The 20,821-nt window shown below is 41.9% G+C and overlaps 1 protein-coding gene across 4 annotated transcripts in view; it reads right to left on the bottom strand.

The window, feature by feature from the left end:
• The window catches only part of AKAP1 (A-kinase anchoring protein 1), an 86,415-nt gene extending 66,047 nt beyond the window's left edge, over positions 1-20,368 (bottom strand). Inside the window, exon 1 of one of the 4 annotated variants that reach the window (XM_089678518.1) lies at positions 20,170-20,368. The gene's annotated coding sequence lies outside the window, so the exon portion shown is untranslated. Of the gene's footprint in view, positions 1-19,783; positions 19,887-20,011; positions 20,142-20,169 lie in introns of those variants that run through there. The other 3 variants (XM_089678521.1, XM_089678519.1, XM_089678520.1) reach the window with 3 other exon arrangements.
• Between the last annotated feature and the right edge of the window lie 453 nt (positions 20,369-20,821).

Below are 20,821 nucleotides of genomic sequence, written 5' to 3'. Positions count from 1 at the left end.
TTATAAACACGCTAAAAGGTCAAAACATGTAGTGAGAAAAGAAAACGGTTTGACCGCTGTGTCCTAAAGTGTTAATAAACCCACAACTGTAAAGTCTGTATATAGTAAAGCATGCTTGCTATACTCACTGTGAAACCTAAGGGGTTACTCCTTTGCCCTGTGTAAAAATAAAAAAGCTGTTTAAATCTGTCTTCTCTGATCCTCCCCTTTTACTGTCCCCAACCCATCTGCTGATAGTACAGAGCCCTAGGAGGCACTCTGCACATGCTGTTTAGTGTGTATTGCTAGAGTCTTTTTTTCTCCTGGAGAGGGTGCACATGATCGTCACAAGGTCAATCAGCACTGTCCATACAGAGGATCAGGGGTCACACAGCCTCATAGAACAGTCAAATGAGAATGAAAACCCCTCCTACAAGCATTAACTAGTGCAGTTATATATTGCTGATGAGAAAAAGGTATTTAGCCGTTTATATTACTAAATAAATGTATTTCCATGTTCTAGAATAATTGCATTTCCATGTTCTGTGACCACATAGTGACTGAAGGGTCATGGGTTTAGTAACACTTAAAGTATAGAATGTCCCATGTACACAATTCAGATTTTTAAGAAGGGCAGCAAGGGCTGCCGCAGGTGTGAACAGAATTGTTAAATACAGTGAAGGAAATAAGTATTTGATTCCCTGCTGATTTTGAATGTTTGCCCACTCACAAAGAAATGATCAGTCTAAAACTCGAATGGTAGGTGTATTGTAACAGAGACAGAATAGCAACAAAAAATTCTAAAGAAATGCATGTCTAAAAAAAAAATTATGCAGATTTGCATGTTCATGAGGGAAATAAGTATTTGATCCCCTATTATTCAGCAAGATTTCTGGCTACCAGGTGTCTTTCATACAAGTAACAAGCTGAGATTAGAAGCAGTCTCTTAAAGGGAGTGCTGCTAATCTCATTTTGTTACCTGTAGAAAAGACACCTGTCTACAGGCACAATCAAACAGATTCCAAACTCTCCACCATGGCAAAGACCAAAGAGCTGTCCCAAGGATGTCAGGAACAAGATTGTAGACCTACACAAGGCTGGACTGGGCTACCAAACTATCGCCAAGCAGCTTGGTGAGAAGGTGACAACAGTTGGTGCAATCGTTTGCAAATGGAAGAAACACAAAACAACTGTCAGTCTCCCTAAATCTGGTGCACCATGCAAGATCTCACCTTGTGGAGTGTCAATGAACATGAGAACAGTGCAACGACCGCAAGGTCCCCCTGCTCAAGAAAGCGCATGTCCAGTCCCGTCTGAAGTTTGCCACTGAACATTTGAATGATGCAGGACGACTGGTTGAAAGTGTTGTGGCCATATGAGACCAAAATTGAGCTCTTTGGCATCAACTCAACTCGCCACGTTTGGAGGAGGAATGCTGCCTATGACCCCAAGAACACCATCCCACCTGTCAAACATGGTGGTGGAAACATTCTGCTTTGGGGTATTTTTCTGCTAAGGGGACAGGACAACAGCACCGCATCAAAGAGACGATGGACGGGGCAATGTAACATCAAACCTTGGGTGAGGACCTTCTTCCCTCAGCCAGGACATTGAAAATGGGTTGTGGATGGGTGTTCCAGCATGACAATGACCCAAAACAGATGGCCAAAGCAACAAAGGAGTGGCTCAAGAAGAAGCACATTAAGGTCCTGGAGTGGCCTAGCCAGTCTCCAGACCTTAATCAAATTGAAATTCTGTGGCGGGAGCTGAAAGTTCAAGTTACCAAATATCAGCCACCAAACCTTAATGACTTGTAGAGGAAATGCCAAGAGGAGTGGGCCAAAATCCCTCCCGAGATGTGTGCAAACCTGGTGGCCAACTACAGGAAACGTCTGACCTCAGTGATTGCCAACAAGGGATTTGCCACCAAGTACCAAGTCATGTTTTGTGAAGGGGATAAAATACATATTTCCCTCATGAACATGCAAATCAGTGCATAATTTGTTACACGCATTTCTTTTGAATTTTTTGTTGCGATTCTCTGTGTTACAATATACCTACCATTCGATTTTTAGACTGATCATTTCTTTGTGAGTGGGCAAACAATCAAAATCAGCAAGGGATCAAATACTTATTTCCTTCACTGTAGGTATGTGCAAAACTTGGACATTTCCGTGCAATTTTTGAACTAAACATATACCAGCGTCTCTAAATAGGTCTACTAGGAAGTTTTCAATCTGCTTGACCTGGGGTCAGAATAGGTTTGGTTTTGGTTTTCATTCTTACTGGAATTTGTTACTTGAAACTTCCAGTGAGTGATAGGGGTGGTGTTATGAAGGGTTAGAATATTAGTTGGCTGGTTGTCTCTGGCTTAAAAAGAAGGGGTTCTATGGTCACAACACTTTTTTTTTTATAACATAAGCATTTTAACAAATAAACTATTTCTGACAATCCAATATGACCCTACTTGAAAATTATTCCTTTCATAGTGTGGTTTCGACTGCTGATCTTTTTCCTCAACTTCCAGGATTTCTTTCATTCATTGCAGTTTCTCCACTGCTCAAACCTTTTGGTTTACCTTTGATACCGAACATATCTCATGGTACTTTTGCTGCCAGCAAGCTGCGATTCCTGTGCTAACTGCCTAGGAGTAGGCAATAAATAACTGAAATACACCAGAAATTCACTTAATAAGGTTTTGAATAGGGTTCAGGAGAACAATATTTCCATGAGAAGCCAAGATGTGGGGACACGAAAACATATTTGGGGCAAACCACATTATCTATATTAATAAAAAAGTAAAGGGGTTATAAACCTCAGACATTAAATACGAGCAAAGCATATCCCTCTTTAGTATGTAGTGGTCTTAATCCAGAGCACTAAGTGTCATTTCTGTCTGCTGCCTTGTTCCTCTGCTATCAGCATGCATCACATCTGACAAGTTTTCCTGATACCTAGAGGGGGGGAAAAAAAAAATAAATAAAAAGTTACATGAGAGGGAACGCAAGCAGTCTGACCGTCTCAACTCTGTGCCTGTTTGAAAGGGGGGGGGGGTTCGTTCCTTCCCTCCAATAGGTTCTCCTCACATAGCTCTGCAGTGTGTAGTTTCAGCTCCCTGATAGGTTTTCTAAAAGCTCAGAAAAAAAGCTTTATAAATTCTGGACTTTGAACAGATGTAGAGAAGGAAACTGCAAATAACAGGTACAACTTATGTAGGAGGATTCGTTCCACCTCTGTGTATCACATGTGGCCAGTCACTTCACTTGGTATATGTAAGGGTTTACAACCACTTTAAGGGGCAGACTGGACAACTTGGTCCAGACTTAACTGCAGGTTTGGTAGATTTAGAAGCCCAGGGTTTTCAATAACATTGTGCTTGAAGCTTAGGTTTGGTCCTAGAGAATGAAGCCTGGGAGTAAGAGAAGGTGTTAGTTTTCTCAGCTTGAGGCTTTGGCTTCATTTGCACAACATCCTTGGATGAGGACAGTCAAGGCAGCTCAGAATAGACGTTCAGTCTCAGAGCACGTGCACAAAGTGCAAATCAATAAATTACACTACAAACTACAGCTACAACATTATGGCAAGGAAAAACACAGGGAATGCAATTACACTACTACCTTGGCTAAAAACACTTGAAAGTTTAAAATGCCTCTATTACAGGTCTTCAAACATAGAAAACACTTGCAAATAGTGGGAGCATAGGAAAGGTTTTATTGGTCTTCAAAGCAGAGTTCCACTCAAAAGTGGAAGCTCCGCTTGTTTGCCTCTCCCCCCTCCACTGCCACAATTGGCACCCCTTTTGTGGGGGGGTAGCAGATACCTGTTTTTGAACGGTACACGCTCCCAATTCTGGCAAAGTTCGCCACAGCGAAATGAGCCAGAAGTTCGGCCCCATCCTTCCTCCTGCAGTCTTCTGGGAACCTTCACAGGTCCCAGAAGTCTGGTGGACCAATTAGAATGCGCAGTGCGACTCACACGCGCGCAGTGGGCACCCAGCTGTGAAGCCACATACTGTCACAGCCTAGTGCCCACAGTTGTGATGCCAAGGAGAGAAGAGGCAGAGAAGGGACAGTGCGGGTGAGCACATCGCTGGACCATGGAACAGGTAAGTGTGTTTTTTTTGTTTATTTTAAAAGTCAGCAGCTACAGTTTTTGTAGCTGCTGACTTTTAAACACAAAACTGACCAACTCCGCTTTAAGACCGCTCAGGAACCCCAGACTGGCAGTAGAACTACTAGAAGCTTTACGTTGGCACACACTTGAGCAACAAGAACCAAAATGGTTTCTTATAGCTTGAAAGTTATAGCACTGCCTGAGAGTCCTTGGAAAACTTAATCTAGCAAGGAAATGTTAAGGGTCAGAGCCTCCACGGCTGCAGTCAGACCAGATAATGATTCTACAGAGGGAGTGCACTGAGGTATGCTTATGTCTTCTGTGGTCAGAGTCAGCAATTTAGGATATAAAATTCTGTAGTGAAATCCTCCCAGGTTAAACACGAAGAGGGGGCCTACACTTGGAACATGTGCGGGATGCACATGTTCTGTGCACGAAGCCTGTTCAAATAAATGACAGGGGGCCTGGCAGCACAAACTTATACAGATCTCCACAAGCATCCCAGAGTGACCATCCATAGCAGTCTGATGCATGGGTCAGGATGCAGACAGAGGTCTGTTAAGAGACAGAAGGAAAGACCAGTGCCTGCAGGTCACTTTCCAGGCAGGCCCTGCAGTCATCCAGTCAAGAGGGGTCTGTGTACAGCCTCCAAAGATGCCGTCAAGAATATGTTAATACAGATGGCTGCATAGGAGAACAGCTCAAGTAGCATGCAGAGAAGTTGTTTTAAAGGCCAAAAAAAAAAAAAAAAGAAAAAAAAACACACACACACACACACACACACAAACCAACACCACCACAATCCATCCTCCTAGGAGAGGAGAAAAAAAAACTAAAGTGGGAAGGGTTGAGGTCAAACCAGACTGATCACTTTGCAAGTTCCCAAACCCTCTTGTAAACAGCAGTAAAACCTGTATCTCTCAAATGAACATGGCATGCAAAGTTCCCCACCTTGAAGCAATCACAGCCATCTCACAGAAAGTGTGCAGCAGAGAGATGCATCCAACAATTGTTCCAGCAAAGGGGGAAATGCAATCTCCTGGTGCTGGAAGCGTCCCTTTCACTGTGATTCAGCAGCTACAGTTGGAGCCATAATATCAGGCATCCCATGCCTTGATGTATTAGTGGGGTACAGTTCACTCCAGGTACAGACTTGGCTGGAGGTACTGCAAGCTGCAACATCATTTGGAGTTGCTAGGAACGGTACTGCTATGCTTTCCAATGCAGTGTTGTGCAACTCAAATGAAGAAACGTCAGGTGGCCGCAACACCCCTACCATGTCTGAAGCTGCTACTTCAGTGAAAGCTCATAACAGAACCAAGGAGGATGAGCTCCTACCCCAACTGGTGAGGGGGGGATGGGATTAGGAATGTTAAGGGAGATCCGTACTGTGCGGGTTATATTGGTAAGAGTAATTTTGGCTGTATTCTAAAAGTGGTGCACTCCTGACCCCTGCACTACAGACACTTTGGGGAATTTATCAAAACTGGAGCAACGGTGCATGACAAGCCACTGGCTTATAGCTTTTACTTTCAAAGCTTAACTGGACAAGCTGAAGATAGAAGACAGTTGGTTGCCATGCAGAGCTGCTCCAGTTTTGATAATTTCCCCACACTGCTTTACATTTTATACTCCTAACCACTGCACTCTAACTACATTACTCCTGAAGTTACAATAAGTGCGGCTGTGACAGTATAGCTTTCACATTTTAAAATTGGTGCTGATCTGTGAATGAATAAGCTACAAGTCCCGTGTAATTTCAATAGACTGCAAGCATGCGGATCATCACATTTGTATTATTCCATTCACACTCCCTCCACTTTCCAAAATGAAAGCCTGTATAGGAGGTATGGGCAGAAAGCTGGAGGGAGGGGATGCAGGAGCCCGACAATGCACTCACGATCCACTGATCATGGGTGCAATATTTTGCCAGCTCCTGTAGAGGAACACACACACCAAACAAAAAGCACTTTATATCTGCAAAAATGTGAATTATTTTTTGTTAAATGCGAACTTATCCTATACATCAAAATTGCAGACAGCTAAGAAATACAAACATATTTTGAAGTGTGGTCTTATAGCTACACCTTTTTCCATTCTGTAGGATTAGGACAAAGCAACTTTCCATTGAAAAATTACAAAGCTTAGTATATTTTGCAATGGATTTTTTAAAAATGCATATTCCTTTATGGATACGTGCATAGAGTTTGCTTTAGATATTAAAAATGAACTGAAAAACAACAAAAATAGTGTTTTTAGTTTGTGGTGCTCAAATGTAAGGTAGATCCACTTTAAAGTGTTACTAAACCCAGGACCCTGCATTCAGTATATCTTGTCTCCCACAGTACACGGAAATGCAAATATTTTAGTAAATATAAACTGCTAAATACCTTTTCTCATCAGCAGTTAGAACAGTCTTGTGACTTCTATCAGTGTCCAGCCGAGCACATGTTAAAGCTTATAGGAGTTTTCATTCTGCTGTAGGAGGATGCAAAACCCCTGACCTCTCTCTGGACAGTGCTGATCACATGCACCCTCCCCAAAAAAAAAAAAAACACAAACACCTCTCTAGCAATACACACCAAACTAAGCATGTATAGAGCGACTCCACACCATATGTCTTATCAGGTGATAAAAGGGGGGACACTAAAAGAAGGGGAGGATCAGAGAAGTCAGGATTAAACAGCCTTTTTACACAATGCAGAGGATTAACCGCTTAGGTTCCACGGTGAGTATAACAAGCATGCTTTACTGCATATACAGATCGATTTTACTCTTGTGGGTTTAGTAACACTTTAAGGTCTTCATATAGAGTGCAGCTTGGATATTAGTTGTTGCATGGGCACATTAAGGAATATTTAAAAAAAAAAAAAAGTTACTGCTAACATTATGTTTGGTTAATTTCCTAGAGTTAAGTTTACTTTCACAGAAAATACTGCTACCTCACACTGCATGAGCCAGTGAATGTGCTTGTTTCCTTCCTTCTCAGCATCTTATCTCCCAAGTCACTGTATAATTCATGCTTCCTATACAGAAGCAGAACAGTAGATCTACTCATGTACACACCTCAAGGTTTCATTCTTGTGATAAGATGATAGCACTGGAAGTCATTAGCAAACAGAAAAAAAAAAAAAAGTTTGCCAGCTGCCAGTGCAACCTTGCTAACCTCTCAATTAACTCACTGTTGAGGCAAACCACTTCAATTCATATGTGGCTGACCTATTAAAATAAATATTTCATGAAGAGAGCTTCAAGATACTGAAGCCCAGCACTTTACATCAAACAGTTTAGAAGTGGCAGTGCTGAAAAATAAAACACACACACACACACACACTTAAAGTGGACCTTAACTCAAGAAAATGCTTGCCATGTTGAATCCTTTCTCCTCCGCCGCCTACCAGCCCTTTAAGAGGATCAAAAAGCCGGGAGGAGAAGGCGGGCATTGCAATCATGTGATTGCTTTGTTACGGTGCTGGGAGTAAAGTGTTTACCAATAGACACATGCGGCAGCTCAGCATTAAAGATGGGAAGCACCGAGAGGGGAGGAATAAAGAAAACAAAATACAAATAGTTTAACATAGCGATTAAATTCAGCTCCGTCTGTTCCTAGTCCTATAATGTGGTAGCTGCATTTTATTAGGAATTTGTCATCCAGGCCAAGAACCATTCTTTCAAGGGTGTCTCCACACTGAATGGAGGGGCAACAGTTACAACTTTGGACAGCAATACGGTCATCAACCTAGGGAGAAGATAGCAGATGGTCTAACAGATTTAGACTAACTTGACTAACAAATTGAAGCTGAAATTTCTGCTGACACTTTTTAACCAGCTACATCAACAGTTTTTCCTCTCTACTGGGATAAAGGTTTTACATATTGGGGGAAAGAAAAAAGCTGACCACTGTAAGCACCCGTCAGTGTTAAATGGTTTGTCCCAATACCTCTGACTTTTGCTGGACAGTTTGGTCTGTTAAAGGAAGTTGAAAAATAAGAGACTTACTGGACAGATGACCAGGTGAAAGGGGGAAAAAAAAAAAAAAAAAAAAAAAAAAGCAACAAATAATGCAACCTAAGGATTGGTAAACTCCAACAGATTACATTTATTTTATACCACTTCATGGAAGGTCTAATTGAATGAATTTTCCTTTTGATACATATGTATCCTTTTTTGCAGTGAGACATTATGGTTCACTGCATTACTACTGCTTACCTGATGTTAACCTTCCTAAAGTCAGTTTCAGCCAAATTACTCCTGAAAACATGCAACAGGATCATCCTTTTAATAGTCATTGCCAAAAATATTGGTACCCTTGCATTTCTGTCAGATAATGCACCACTTTGCCAAGAAAATTGTTGCAATTACAAATGTTTAGGCATGCTCAGGTTTATTTATTTTGCTTGTATTGGTATGACACAAAAAAAAGTAGAGAAACAAAGCCAAACCTGACAATCCACACAAAACCCCAAAAATGGACTGAACAAAATTGGCACCTTATCAAATTTGTAAGAAATAATAATTGCATTCCAAGTTTGTGATGCTCCTGTAGTTTGTAATTAAACCCACTTGTATCAATTAACAGATCTTGTTCATCCTGTGTCCACTGTGTGCAACATTGTCAAGAAGTTTACAGCTCATGGCACTGTAGCTAATCTCCATGGACGAGAGAGAAAAATTGCAAAGACTGCAACAAAGGATTGTTTCAATGGTGGATAAAGAACGATTAGATTAACTTCCAGACAAATTCAAGCTGACCTTCAGGCACAGAGTACAACTGTGTCAGCTCGCACTATACGTCGCAAGCTAAATGTAAAGGGACACCATGATAGGAGACCCAGTAGGACAACTGCTGACACAGATAGATAGAGATATATATATATATATATATATATATATAAAAAAGCCAGATAGGAGTTTGCCAAAACTTACCTAAGGAAGCCAATATCCTTTTGACAAAATGTGCTGTGGACAGACGAAACAAAAATTACAGCTTTTTGGTAAAGCCCATCATTCTACTGTTTACAGAAAAAGAAATGAGACCTTTAAAGAAAAGAATACAGTCCCTACAGCAAGCATGGTGGAGGTTCATTAATGTTTTGGGGTTGCTTTGCTGATTCAGGCACTGGATGCCTTGACCGTGTACATGGCATTATAAAATCTAAAGACTACCAAAGAATTCAGGGGTGTAATGTAGGGTCCAGTGTCAGAAAGTTGGGTCTCCGTGGAGGTCATGGGTCTTACAGCAGGACAATAACCCAAAACACAAGTCCAAAAAAAGACCCCCGAAATGGTCTAAGACAACGTGCTGGAGAGTACTGAACTGGTCAGCAATGAGTCCAGATCTCAATCCCATAGAGCATATGTGAAGAGATCTCAAGTTAGCAGTTAGGAAAAGGAACCCTTCCAGTCTAAAGAGACCTGGAGCAGTTGAGGGTGCCAATCATTTTTTCTAGTTCATTTTTGGGATTGTGTGTGAAATGTGTTGAGATTTGGCTTGTTTCTCCACTTTGTGTCATACCAATACAAAAGAAACATGAGCATTCCTAAACAATTTTTAATTGCAACAATTTTCTGGGAGAAGTGGCACATTATCTGACAATATTTTTGGCCATGACTGTATTAAAAGGATGTTCATGTTACATGTTTTGGGGAGTATTTTTTGTATAAAAATATCTCCTGGTGAAGCACCCAATTGGTTGCAAATAAATTTGGCCTTATTTTGGTTCTGGATTCTGCCACAATCCATAACATACACTGGGTTTTGGATCCTTCAGTCACCAATATAGCTTGGTCTGCAGCACTTTGCATGTGTTTTTTTTTTTTTTTTTTTACCGACTTCTAATCAAATATGAAACAAACTGTGCAAAATTTAAATGATTCAAGAAATACATAGTCCTATTTAAAACACTCAAAACAGGTGCTCCAAATTTTTTTATTTTACACGCACACACCCTTTCACAGTCTACAACAACCACTTGCCTTGCATACAACAGCAAACAGCTGAGGGCACAGGTTTTGTATACAGTATTCAGCAGTGTAGCCCGTTCACAAGTACTAGAGTAGAAAAGAGAAAAAAAAAAAAGAAGGATACAGAAGAAACCTTAGCCTTCTCAGGACATACCATAAAGGGATGACCAACAGCTGAGATGCAACCTAAAAAAATGCAACCTAAAAGGGTGTACTCCTCAACACCCTTATCCTTTTCTGGTCTTCAAACTGGTAGAAAAAAAAAATGTATCCAACAAAGAAGCAAAATATATTTAATGTACAGAAAAAAGTCAAGTTTATAATTCCCTTACTTCCAAAACATTTCAAGATAGAAAACCTTTGTTAGTAGTCACAATTTGACTACTGAACAACAGCTGGTGACTGGAAAACCAGAGGAATCCCTCAGGAAACATGTCACATTTGGATCTCAGATCACTATTTCATTTTCTAAATAAAGAGAACCTAAAAACAAAAGCCGCCTGAATCTCGTATACACAAAAAAAAAAAAAAAAAAAAAAAAAAAAAGGTCAGCCGCTACAATACTTCTTAAAGCCTCACAGCCAAGAGGCGTCCCAGGAGGTTGTAGGCCAGGATGTGGGACAAATTTCCACTGCATTTGCCTAGGCGATTCCAGCAGAAATAGGAGCAAGTACCTGTCTCAAAAAAAAAAAAAAAAAAAAGTTATTATTGGAAGAGCAGAACTGAAGTTCTGAAGTGAAGTTCTGCTTTAAAGGTGGAACTTTACCCTTACCAAAAAAAAAAGTTAAAGGCATCTTTACAAATGTTTAGTAATGGCAATCTACAAAAAATATTTAGATGATTGGAGGTTTTGTTTCTCCCCCCCCTTTTCCTCCCCATTCCTCTTACAGTGGCCATATTTACTAAGGGCATATGAATCCCTCTACCTTTACTTCCTGGAATTCTGTCACGAACTCTGGGTCTGCCCCTTAGAACATGGGACATAGACAGGAACAACCCAGGATGCATTTGTGAGACCAAGGTTGCATCACCAGCACTTCACTCAACCATGAAGAGGAAAAACAGTAAATTTAGATAAAAGTTGAAGGTTTGTTGAACTGAGGAACGCAAGATGGATTTTCATATTACCATGCACAGCTGTTCCTTTTTGTGATTTTTAGTGGAGGGGGTTCACTGTAAATCAGATATTGCAGAGCAAGTCCTCGTTCACACAGGGTGTACTATCCTGTATGCCCACATAGGGATCCACAGGTTCTGTGCATCCCTGTACAGGCAGTCCCACTGATGTCAATTGGGACACAGCAGCTGCTCAAACACAGTTGATGTAACCTAATATGACATCTCTGTGGGTCCCGAAAACGCAGACAGGGAGAGTTCAGGGACACACCCAGATATGTCGCATTGGGACACAGTGGCTGCATCTATGCAGCCCATGTCCCAGTTGGCAGCAATGGTCTGTACAGCTGTAGGTAAACACAGCCATTAACATTCATATGATATAGTTCTCCCTGTGTGAAAGAGGTCTAAAGCTGGCCATACATGAATCTGTAACTCAACCTTGAATGTGCAGATGGGGGAATCCTCCCTGCTGCATTATTGTATTCCAACAGCAGGGAGACTCCCCCACTGTCAGACTGCAAAGATCATGGATAAAAGCCACTCAATCAGTGGCTGTAGCTAACAGGGCAGTTGAACAGAAGACGATCAACAGATCTGTTCAACTGCAGAAGCCACACATTCATTAAAATTCAGCTGGTCCCTGCTGAACCAGCCAAATTTCGATCCATCTCCACCTTAAGGAGAGAAGAAAGAAAAAAAAAGAAAAAAAAAAAAAAAGTATAATAGAACTGACAAAGGGTTTATTACTCACACTTTTGGCACTTCAAATTCAGAACACAACATAGGACCAAGAATCTGATATACACAGAAGTGTGTGTGTTTGCGATGTGAAGATGCCAGTGCTCTGCAAAAGTTGGAGAAACAGGCAAGCGTACCTCTTTTCTTAACAGGGTGTGCTTTGGCATTTGTTAAAACGCCACAGAATGTAGAATTATGTGGATGCACAGTCAAAGCTAAGCTTTGGCAAATAAAATTAATCTGTCACCAAGAAAGAAAGGGGGAAAAAAAATTATATCAACATTGTCATGTATCCAAAGGTAACATAATAGAAAAAAAAAATGATTTCTACTATTTCTGCATAACTGGCACCTTCTATGTGACCATTTTCACTACTACATGGAAACTGGAAAACTTGTATGGGACGCAGCAATGTTACACAGGGACTAAAGGGGATCCTGCAGGTGGTCAAGCCTCAAATGATCAATTGTCTGAAGTTGCCAAGGAGGTACCACCTAAAGCAAATCACTATGAACAATTGTGCAGCTACCTTTTTATATGGAAGGATGCTGTCTAAACTTTCAAAAGTACAGTGGTAAAACTGAACTGGTTAGTTTTAGGGATAGTAGGCATACTGTAGTTTTCAATATACAGTACCTGAAGGTAGAAAACACCATTAAGGAAGTAACACGTGAATTTAAAGAGGAAATTTAGCCCTACAATACCTTAGCCTTACCCCCACTTTTCAATACAGCCATCTTTGGATTCCCCCTATATGCTGCCACGTCTCATCCAGTTTCAATACCAGCAGCAAGCAGCGTCATGTGTGCCCATGTGCGGAATCTCGTAGCATGCATGTGTCCCACAGCACAGAAATGTCACCTGTGATGTGATGTAGACATCCACGTAGGCAGTGGAAGGTGCCTATGCCATTTTTATCTGGGCAGGAAGGACTGGTCTGAAGCACAGTATGCATGGAGTTCCCCTCTACAACACTAGGCCTAAAAAGATAAACAGATCCAAAACATTCAGGAAGACTTAGCCCATCTATTGAAAGGAGGGTAGATTTGATTTAAATCAAGTTGATTTAAAATCACTAGTGAAGAGACTCAATTTAAATCAGAATTTTTAAAACACAACGGTCATCTCTGTCCAGCAGCAGCTCCTCTGACCTGCTGTTGACTCACCGACTGTCCCATTCACTTTAATAGGAGGGCCGGTGATGCGGCAGTGACACCAAAAGGTGAAGGACGTGGTGGCAACAGGTGAGTGGATGCCCGCTAACAGGCGTTGCCATGATGGATCTAAAATGACAGGTGCTCTTTAAATGTAAACAATCTGACTCATTCTTGCTGGTAGTTAGAATCTTTAATATTTGCAAATCAAATGAAGGTTTCCTTTTTAGAATAATAACCTGTCAGGTTAACAAAACAGTGATATCAGAACCAATTTTAGGCTAAGAGGTAATCTCACATAGCTGGAGAACTACTCAAATTCTTTTATTTCATGTTTTTTCTCATGGTTACTGCCTCAATGCAGTGCATGTTATCTCAGCTTGGATTCATTGAATGAGTTTACCGAAAATGTAAATATTGCAGAATATACAGCCTCATGCTACGTAACTAAGCTCCATTTCATGCTGAATAAACTAAATTATTAATGTATGTTAAATAGAAAACGATCTTTAGATAGATATTTACTCCAAAAGCATTAAAATAAAATTTGACAAAAAAAACTTAAAAAATCCAATTTGAATAAAGAAAAAAATTCCTATTTAAATAGAAAAAGAAAAAACAATTTTTTTTTTTAATCATTGATTTTTATCCACCCTGATTGAAAGGCTTCCGCTACTAAGCAGTCTTAAATTGTCGCAAATGTTTTTTTTTTTTTTTTTACTCTTCACTTCTTGTTTTCACGGGAGACACAGACAGCCATAGGCACCTGAGGCTGTCAGTCAAACTCCTGTGAGGATGGAGTGGGGGCATGGCTTATCAGCACTGTGTGTGCTGATGGATGCAAACATTCTAGCTCTGGAGTGCCCTTCACAGAAGATGGTGTGGACAATGCCAGCAGGGACTGACAGAGGAAATAAGGATCTGCAGTGTGCAAAAAAAAAAAAAAAAAAAAAAAAAAAGGAAGAAGGAACCTTTACTATCACTTCTTAAGGGCAGTTGCTATGGCTAGATTTCAGCCAGCTCAAGCAGCTTTCTGAGGCCTTGATAGCTCCTATTTGGGAATGTTAATATATCTTACTACAGGTATGTAAAATTGGTGCAAGTCTGGCCCATTCACACTATGTACAGTTACCTGTGTTTTTCTTCATAAACGCAGGTAACTGCAATGACACAGAAAGCTAATTTTCTGTGTGTCATGTTCAAACCAGAATGCATCATTTCTCTGAATTCCAGAGCAGTAACTGCACAGCAAGTGCAACACACTGCTGCACAGTGACATGAATGAAGAATCCCACTGTGCACTTCAAAAAAAAAAAACCCACACTAAATGCAGATGACACCACCCCAAGTTCCTAAGCTTTGGGCTTCAGGCTAGTGTGCATGGGCCTTCAATCCTTGATGACCCTCAGCTGCTTTAATGATTTATACCAAATGAGGCCCAAGCTGTTCTCCAGTTTGTAAAGGCTTTGCTTCCTTACCCAATTATACAGCTAAAGGTTTTATGGCCCATTTGTCTGGAATAAAAGGTTATAGTTGTTATATTTAAAGACATAGTTCATAATGTCTGTAGATAAAAACAAGCTATGCAGCTTTGACCAAAGTTGAATAACATCCTTGCTATAGATGTAGGCCATTTACTTAAGGCTCGTTCACACCGTACATGCAAAAAAAAAAAAAAAAATGGCTGGGAAAACTGGAGCAAATTTCACTTGCAGAGATCAGTTTACAAAAATCTTTTATGCACATTGACACCAACCAGAGCCCTAGAGGAGAAAAAAAAAAAAAATTGGTGGGTTTTGCAAGTTTTTGCCACACGGTATTTGCACAGCAATTTTTCAAATGCAGTTTTTTGGAAAACCAATACTATATGGAATTTCAATGCACTAGAAACCAAAAGATGTCACTTTAAAATTGCACACGCCCTTGCAACGGCAAAAAAAAAAGACGTAAATTTTACTATCCACAGGTGACGCTTTACAAGCCTTTACAGGTTACTACTTGAGTTACAGAAGAGGACTGAACTACAGCCCACGATCATGACGTTTGCAGAGATCTCTCATGTGTGGGACGATCAATGTTTGCGTGTGAGCAGGACCGACACGTGCATTTGCCTTTGCATGCAAGTACAGGGGCACTTTAAAAAAAACATATAAATTATTTTTTGGATATTTAATGCCTGGTGCAATTTGAAATCGTACCTGATGAATGTGAACGTCAGTGTCTTAACATGTGCAATTTGCTGCAGAGCGATTTCTAAAGCAATTCTTCCATTACTTTTTCTGCAGTTTTGTTGCGATTTCACATACATAGAATATAATGGAAATCGCACTGCATATTGCAAGAAATCGTTGAAAATCTTCACAAGTAGCAATAAAGTCTTCAGAAATCGTACACAAATTGTAGTGGTGTGACCGGTGACTTATTGCTGTCAACATCCCTTGTGACTTCAATAGGCATGAGATGGGCCCCCCTCCTCACATGCCCCCAACAGTTTTGTCCCCTGCTGGCAGTGCCCTCTCACCTACTGGAAAGGCAGCATCGCAGCTGGCATCCAACAGGGATGAAAAGGCGGACAGTAGACTCAGAGCGCCGCTCTGCTTTCCCCTCCACTTCCTGTCACAGAGGGTCTTGCAGAGTGGTGCTGTCCAGTTTGCCAGCATTCCAGTGTGGAGCGGTGAGGAAAACTGCAGACATGCTGCATAATCCTGCATAGCTCCGCACCATCACACCTGCATTTTGGTGTGAACAAGACACATAGGAAACCATTGTTTCCTGTGTGTCTTGCAAAGACCTGCAGTTTTCTGCTGCAGAAACCACAGGTATTTGCAGAGGGTGTGAACATGCCCTTACCTGATGAAGCCTACCTGGAAAACTCCTTGGGCATTCTTAAGAGGTCCAGCTGTAACAGCTCACCTTTACAGGAGTAAGCGCTCTTGGTTTCAAACCTCCTTTCATTCACTTTCTCTCAGCTGATGCAGTAGCTCTGAGCTCACTCCTATGATGGTGAACAGTAACAGCTATGCGTTTCTTAGCAACATCCTGAGAGTTTCCAGTCAGGCTTCAGGAGATACATATATGACACATGCATATAACAAGAGCGTTATTCAACTTTGGTCAAAAATGCACAATTTGCTTTTATCTACAGAATTTAACGTTAATTGCTAAGGTGCTATAATCTTTTCTGGAAGCAAGCATGACTCTCAAAGGCAATGCAGCTACAAAGATTTCTTCCACTCAATTTAGCCAACTGTTTGATTAGCGTCTGTCATGCCTGCCTGAACTGATTGTGAACAGGAAAAAAAAAAAAAAAGTGTATAAAACAGTATTTTACAAAAAAAAAAAAAAAAATGTAACACTCAACTTCTTTACAATTCAAATGGCTTTAGTAAACCATGTCTCATTAATCTAGAGGTTACATGCATCTTCCACAATGATCAAACATGAGGCAGGCGAGTTGTCCTGCAAATGTACAATAAGTGCTGCATAAACCTTCTTTCACAGCAATGCGTCCTGTCATGTGATTCGACAGTTTCAAATTGCAGCCACGTCGCACCCTATTGTTGCTAATGGAACCGTTCATTTTTATTTTGAAAGTAGTTCCTGAACTACCTTTTGCGATTTCAGGTGCAAATGCAGACATATCTGCATGAAGTCGCACTTGAAGTTGCACAATTTCAAAGTCGGATCCAGTGTGAACCAGGGCTAAATGACCGTGCTATAAAAATATATCGACAGCTTTAATGGTCAATTAGAACGGACAGGATGAAAACCAGTTAGTACCATGCAGTCACTACACAACAGCTTGTTCACCTTGGAGAACTTCTTTAAACAAATTATATTTTTAATGCATGGTGTTAAAATTTAAGTTTCAATTTTAGTGTACTTTACATTAGTTTTGCATGCAATTTCATCCCTGGTCACGGGGAAGACATTGACACGTGACTAAAAAGTTGCACTTAAAGTAGAACTAAGCGCGAAACTTTTTTTTTCATTTTGAGAGTAAGAGGGTTATAATCCCTGTCATTTTTATTTGTGCCATCAGTATCCCACTGAGGAGATTTACCATCACTTCCTGTCCCAAAGCTATAACAGGAAGTGAGAATTTCTGCAAATGACAGTAATTCCCTGGGGACCCGCAGGTCACTAGAACTAGTATCCTCTTTGGAAAATTTCCCATTACTTTTCTGGGGACAGCCCAAAATTTGGCATTTCTTTTACTTTAAAGCGATACTCAAGTCTTTTTTTCTTAAAAAAAAAAAAAAACACCAAACAAGTCATACTTACCTGCTGTGGGTAGTGGTTTTACACAGAGCAGCCTGATCCTCCTCGTGTCCCCCACGGGCTCTCCTGGCCCATCCCTCCTGTTGGGTATCCCCACAGCAAGCACCTTGCTATGGGGGCACCTGCTGTTCCATGTGTCCATTCCCACATGGAGCTTTGGCTTGGCCCCGCCCTACCCTCTTCTCAGTGGCTCACAGGCTGTGATTGACAGCAGTGGGAGCCAATGGCTCCATTTACTGCCTCAGCCAATGAGGAGAGGAAGTCCAGGGATAGCCGAGACTCCTGCGCACATTGCTGGATTGAGAGGGGGCTTTGCTGAGTATTGGGGGGCTGGGGATGATGCTGTACACCAAGTTTTTTTATCTTCATGCATAGAAAGCATGAAGGTAAAAAACCTTGAGCCTTTACAAACATTTTATCAATGGTAATGGTAAACAGGGCAAATCTCCCTAATGGGGGCACAGACAGCAATAACCAACTAACAGGTGTCCATCTCCACTCTATCCAAAACTACAAAAGGTTTTGCCCTTAGTTATACAATTAAAACAAAAGAAAAACCCACACATTGACTATAATGGAAAGGGTGTTTTTGGTGCCTTTTTCAAACAGGACACTAAAAATGCAGCAAGCAGAATTTTTCAAAAAACGCAGCACACCGATGCAAAAGGCAACTTTTTTTTACCTGAGGCGCTGGAAATGTGCGTTTTAGCGTGGCAAAAGTGTACCAGTGTGAACAGAGACCAAGCCTTGGTTCACACCAAATGCTACTTTCAAAGACGCTGATCAGTGTTCTCATGTGCAGCTTACTGACATCTATGTGACTTCATGCACAGCTGTCAATGCAAATTGCACATGGAATTGCCAAAAATAGTGTAGGAACCTTTTAAAAAAAAAAAAATTGTTGCAATTTGAAGTCACACCGGTTTGAATGGTTCCAAAGGCACAAACAGGTCCAAACACAGTACTCCCAATGCACACTTTCCTGCAAATCACTATTTAGTATTGCTGGGTGCTATAGTGACCACAGGCTCGCAAACACAGACAATCCAAGTGAAGAAATGTCACCAGCACACCGAGGAATCCTCAAGATGGGTCTAAAGCTTTATTTCATGGTCAAAAACACAAAGGCAATTTTTGGAGCCACACAGCACCCCTTCGTCAGGCAAGTGACGCTGATGAAGGGGCCCTGCATGGCACGAAATGTTGCCTGCGTTTACGTAACCACAAAATAAAGCTTTAGACCCATTTTGAAGATTCCTCGGTATGCTGGTGACATTTCTTCACTTGGATAGGCACACATAGGGTGCGACTCGTCAATTGTCTTGGTGTGAACCAGATGCAGCCCAAAAAAATGTCACCACATATGGAGAAGATCCAAAGCAATCCCAGACCCTAGAAAGCAGATACACTTTACACATAACCACATATGTTATTTATACACAACCACATACGTTATTTATAACTAATGCCAGCCATACATGGTTTGAATTTCGAACGATTTTTCGTCCGAAAATCCGAAACCTCGTTCGCTCGGTAATCCGATGGTGCAATCATTGATTTCGAAAATCAGCAGACCAAGTCATAAAGTTCACCCCATATAACATGCAAAACTTCTGTTCCTTCCAGGTCATGGCTCACGCGCATATTCTTTTCGGAAAACCGATTGTACGATTTGACCATCGAGTTAAAAATCAGTCGTTTTTCACGAATTTTCCAACTAGCCCGATCACTGAAAAGTGGAGGAACCATGAAAATCAGCCGGTGACATTGGCCAATTATTCTTAGGTCTGATTTTGGGACAAAAAAAAAAGTCGATTTTCAACCCATGTATGGCCAGACTAAGGAAGGTATAGCAACAGTAGGCACTGCAGCAATTTTTTTTTTTTTGTGCTTAGAGAAAATGAGGTGTAAAGTGATTTGTAGGTAACTTCTACACCTTACATTTCCTATAACACAAGTTGCTAAGAATAAGCAGTGATCCACATTTGAAAAGCAATGTGGGAACACATAGAAGTGAGCCTGTGAAAGTTGAAGGCCATCTTACAAGATGGGTGTAGAAAAAAAGCAGCACCTTGAGGACACAAAAAGGAGGACAGAGTGACATGAGGAGCAGCCAGCTGTCATGGAGCAGCCATGGTACACCTGTAGAACAGAGGAAGGAAGGAAGAGTGGTGATGACCTTTGCTATGGAAGCCTAGGGCGAGTTGGGGTGACCTTGGTGGAAGCACCTCAGGGCACACACTGAAGAGCACATGCCCTGGCCCCATGGATTGGGCCCTATAAACTCATACCCTGAAGGTTATATGATCACCTCGTAGTCCTGGGCCGTCTACAGAGGACAAAGACGAGGCAGCAAGTTCACGACCACACACACACTGAGAACACGTGCACACACAAACTTCCATATATACCCCGAGAAATAGATAAGTCCAAACCAGAATAGCTTCCATGATGGCAGCGTCTATTTATAGCCTTCAGGCCGCCCATGGCTGCTCGGTGACCGATGGCTGCACACACAGCGCTCTCCCGGTCCCTGCACTGACAGGGGGACACGTGACCCCTGCCCGGAAAAAAAATCTCAGCCGCCAGCTCGTGGGATTGGCTGCACTCCTCCGCTACACAAGGACGGCTCCAGCATGAGGTCACACAGCGGGAATACCGACCAGCGGGCCCCTCACACCCCTCCAGGCGAAGGAACACTGCTTCTCAATGGACCGCCAGGACAGCCCGCACCGTGAAGAGCAGTAGTAGGCCCCGCAGCCCGACACCCCGTCCTTCGTCCCCGCTCACTCACAGGACACACAGGCCGCCAGCAACTCACCTAACCCAAGTGCTTGTGGCTACTACTCAGTTCACCGTCTGAGGGGCGGAGAAAACGGTGAGGAGGCGGAGCGTGGCTGTTCCTCTGCACGCCCCGACCAATCAGTAGCCGGGAGCGTCACTGCGAGCGAAGGGGGCTAGAAATAAAAAGAAACATAACACACGTTATTACAGGAGCCGTGCCCGGAGAGATGCTGGTGGGACGCTGTGCGTCAGTCGGCACCCTCCGTGTGACGTCGCTTCCTTTAGCCATCCTGCTTTCCATGTGGGAATGTATGGGAGTTGTGATAGTGACAGGGGAAGTGGGCAATGTCATAGCCTGGAGTCCATCTTCACGTTACCTGATACTTGCTGTACCAGCTCTGCTAATTGGTGGATACAACACAAGTGGAGGTAGCTCTTCATTGAAGTACTATTATACCAGAGCTCCAGTCACAATATAAATAATGAAAGGTAGCAGCTACAAAAACTGTAGCTGCTGGCCTTTAGGAAAAAAAACACCTGTCCTTCGTTTCTGCGTCCTCTCAACCTGGCGCAGGCATCTTAAGTGTGGGCAGCCGGCTGTGCCAGCTTATGGCTTCACATCTGGGTGCCCACTGTGCATGTGCGACCAGGGGCGGACTGACAACTCATGGGGCCCCCCGGGCAATAGG

The sequence above is a fragment of the Staurois parvus genome, unplaced genomic scaffold (genome assembly GCF_062004578.1).
Source record: "Staurois parvus isolate SC_StPar_1 unplaced genomic scaffold, SC_StPar_1.0 ptg000206l, whole genome shotgun sequence".
NCBI lineage: Eukaryota > Metazoa > Chordata > Amphibia > Anura > Ranidae > Staurois > Staurois parvus.
The sequence above is the reverse complement of the archived record's forward strand: the minus strand, read 5'-3'. Positions and strand labels throughout refer to the sequence as shown.